At 38.7% G+C, this 3,867-nt stretch overlaps 1 long non-coding RNA gene across 1 annotated transcript; it reads left to right on the top strand.

Annotated features, from left to right (window-relative positions):
- The first annotated feature begins 314 nt into the window (after positions 1-314).
- LOC135476209 (uncharacterized) lies at positions 315-3,627 on the top strand. The gene is made up of 3 exons (XR_010445101.1): positions 315-422; positions 1,778-1,888; positions 3,483-3,627. It is a non-coding gene; the product is annotated as an uncharacterized LOC135476209 (long non-coding RNA).
- The last annotated feature ends 240 nt before the right edge of the window (positions 3,628-3,867 follow it).

The following is a 3,867-nucleotide window of genomic DNA, read 5'->3' as shown; positions in this document are numbered from 1 at the left end:
TTCAAACCGGACAGGAGATGATCACTATGGCGTTTATCTCGGGACAGTCATTTTTTCACGCAAAAAAATGGGTGACCCAGTCATTGTATATCTCAACAAATAAAAGATTACTGAAGATGTAAGCACCAAATATGCCCAGCAGATGATAGCCCTCAACCCAGAGCACGGGAATGACCGACCCGATGTCATTGCTTTCCATAACTGCCAAACTATCTCACAAATCTGGAGTTCATCAGATAAGACGAAGTTGATAAATTATAGTGCACAGCAGATGTGGCTGACTCCAGATGACATGAATCTCATACCTGCCACGTGACCACGAATCAACATGGCGAAATGGTTTCTGATTATCGGACTGCTGGCTACGGTCTTCTGTCAATTCAAAGCCGAGTTCTCTCATCACATCAACACACCAAATCCTTGTGAGTTATTTCGTTGAAAAGCGCAAAAATGTTTAATTCCTCAGAAATGCAATCTCAATGAGAATTCGGAACGATAGAAAAGACTGTAGCCATGCAAGTTAAACCAGAGCCGCGACGACAGTGTGATAGTTGGCAACTGACCATACGCAACCAGTGAAATTCCACTTCTTTGCAGTTTACCTCAGTTCGGGTTTTATTCTAACTGCTCGTGTATATGCTTAAATATTAGAAACTATTACACCCGAAAAAAATCATGGCCTAAGGAGCAGGAGATAAATAAAAATGCTGTAATGTTCACAGAAATTTAATCACTGGTCTAGAAAAATATCTCTCACAACGAGCATGGCTTGTTGCAAAAAGCACGTGATCTATAAGCGTCCGAGTGTACAAACATCTTGGTCTCAATTCTTTTCTTTTACTATTTTATTTTAAATAACGAAATTGGACCGGATTCTGGCCGTGTAAGAAAGATGTAAGTCTTTCAATAGCTAAGAGTTGTTTCAATCCAAAAATACAGGGAATTTTCAACTCTCCCCTTCTATCGAAAAAGGGCTTTCTTCCTGTGATACTTTGTTAGTTCTTTGGTGGTTTGTGTTGATTGTTGTTTTGGGGAATTGGTATTGCGACTTTTGACCCGGAACGTCCATTTTGGTTGCTGGCTGGTTTACAAATGTGTGTTTTGACGCCTTGAGATTTGTGACAATATTTATTTATTTATTTGATATATTGTAATCTATTTATTTGTGTATTTTACACCGTATTCAAGAATATTTCACTTATACGACAGCGGCCAGCATTATTGTGTGAGAGATCCAATGAGAGCCCGGGGGAAACCCACGACCATCCGCAGGCTACTGGAAGAACTTCCCACTTACGGCCGGAGAGTAAGCCAGCATGAGCTGGACTTGAACATAAATCGACCGAAGTTATGAGACGCAATGGGTCATTGCGCCGTGCTGGCGTGCTAATACCCTCGGCCAAGGAGAACCCAATTTGTGGCAATAGGCTATCACTTTGGATTGTCTCCAACGAAATTTATTTCAACTCATTTATCTTTCACCAATATGATATCCATTTTGAATTCGCGATTTGCGTGCTTGTCCAAGGTAAGTCGTTTACTCCAATCAACAAGGTTTCTTCTCTCCTTCAAATAAATAAGTAAAGAAATAATTCAAAGAGGTTTCAACAATGAAAAGACCGACCAATCTTTCAGTTTTATGAAGAAATGAAGATTTCAGACAAAATATGTCAAAAAATCTGGACATCCAAACAGTTTCATAAATCGGAAATACGTGTAGAAAATTCCCAAAGAATGGACAGCCCAGAACCACAATCTGTTTAAATCTATGTTACAGTTGATTACAATTGTACAACAAATCGCAAATGTGAACATCTGTGTGGAGTTGGACAGGGTTGGTGCCTTGGTGGCTGGTGCGCATGTGTACGAAAACGGGACATTCCTTCAGGTAAAGCTAGGTTCCATGGCTATGCTCCACCCATAAACATAGAATATTTTTGTGTGTCAGCACATGTAGCATCCCATTTAAAGTATACACTCAGAAAACGGTTGCCATGAGTCGATGCCGACGTCTTCTGCTTTAACTTAGACATTAGTTAAACCTGACTCTGGCTTTGTAAATGATTTCGATGATATGGTTCTTGAAATATAACTGATATTTATAAGTCATACGTAAGTTTCTTTAACAGACAAAGCTGAGACACGTCAGGAGTTTTAAATAGTCCATTGTTCTACACAAAATTCGACGCCAAATATCGATGAAGGTTTTAGAAACTCGGCCTTTTAAAATATCCGTAAAAAAAGCGACGTTGAGCTATTGCCTTGACTTTTTGCAAAGGAAGGTCAATTAGAATCACACTTTGTTTTTTCAAATTTGCCATGTACATAGAAAAACTTTTGAAACTCGGTCTTGTTTCCAAATTTGCTTCCGCCATGTTCCCTCAATATTTGGCATGCTGGCTGCCCCATTGGCATGGAAGGTCTGCCAGCAGATCGTCGAGAGTTTCCCCCGGGCTCTGTCAGGTTTTCTCCCACCATAATGCTGGCCGTCGTCGTACAAGTGAAATATTTTTGAGTACAGAATAAAACACTAATCACATAAATCAATAAATAAATAAATAAACATCACACGTGTTTGTGTTGTATTGTTGTAGTTTAAAGGGAAAACAGTGACATACACTTTCTTGTTTATAAAAGCCATCCACGGTTATGCATGGATGTATGTGTAATTTGTAAAGAGTTGATACCTGTTCGTTTTTATACTTAATCCAATATTCTGGAAGCCTAAACAGCAGAAACCGGAAAACACAAAGCGCGAACATCGCACTTTCGTGTTTTTGCCACGTGTTTTCAGGCTTTTGCCCCGCACACTGAGGTTTTCGACCTTCTATCTTTCGGGTTTTCGCACTTAGCCTTTTCGCGTTTTCGACCTTTTGTTTGTAAGGCCAAAAGTAAGGAAACGCGAGTGGCCGCAACCGGCTTCAATATATGACAGAGTTCCATGTACATGTGTGCTTGTTAGAATCCATTATTATTTAAAGAAACGTTTTTAAACAAAACAACCAGCACTATGTTTTGCATCACCATGTTTACCATATATTTTGTATATTAACGCTTCTTTTGTGTAACGTTAACTTACAGCTTTACTGTTATGTAACACGTAGCCTACGATGTTATGCTCTAGAGGATACCTTTTATATATATCTTTTCTGTATGGGCATGAGTGTGTTACGATTTTTCCGGTGCATGTGTACTATATAATCTAAACCCTTTCACTTCTGTCACCGTTAATTTAATCCGAAAAGCAGTTTTGTTTTGACGAACATGGTAACTGTGTAAATTAACTTTTAGTCTGGAACTTTAACGATGTTGGATTTTACTTATATTTTAAACTGCAATGTGTTGGTTATGCATCTTCACAAAAAGTAATGGTTTGCTATTTAAGCTTGATGTGGGACATTTTATCGATACATACATACAAATGATTCAGTGTTGTGTTTTCTTTTAAATCTGTATAAATACGTTATATCTGTTGGATATAGCTTCCCTTTGTGGACGGGACGAGGATTGTCAAGTCATGGGCTGCTCTCTCTCAATCTTCACCCCTAGGTGTTTCTTAGGACAGTGCCTCTGTATTCCTGAACTTGGAAAATAAAGTCCACCGTGCTTTGTTTGCATTTTCCTGACATAAACACATAAAACCATGAATGCCTTGTCTCTGTGCTGCTTATTCCAGTTTATTCATTACGTTGTACACGGCTGAGAAACAAACAAAGTATTCACATCACAGTTCAGGCCGTTAACCGGTGAAACAAAACCCAAAGGCAAATTCAATGACAATATTAGAATCACAATATCTTAAAATTCGAGATCGTGGTGATAAGCTGACTACTCACCAAACGTGGAATGTCCTATATATACTTATTA

Source organism: Liolophura sinensis, chromosome 10, assembly GCF_032854445.1.
Source record: "Liolophura sinensis isolate JHLJ2023 chromosome 10, CUHK_Ljap_v2, whole genome shotgun sequence".
NCBI lineage: Eukaryota > Metazoa > Mollusca > Polyplacophora > Chitonida > Chitonidae > Liolophura > Liolophura sinensis.
Note: the sequence above shows the minus strand (reverse complement) of the source record. Positions and strands in the feature narration are given on the sequence as shown.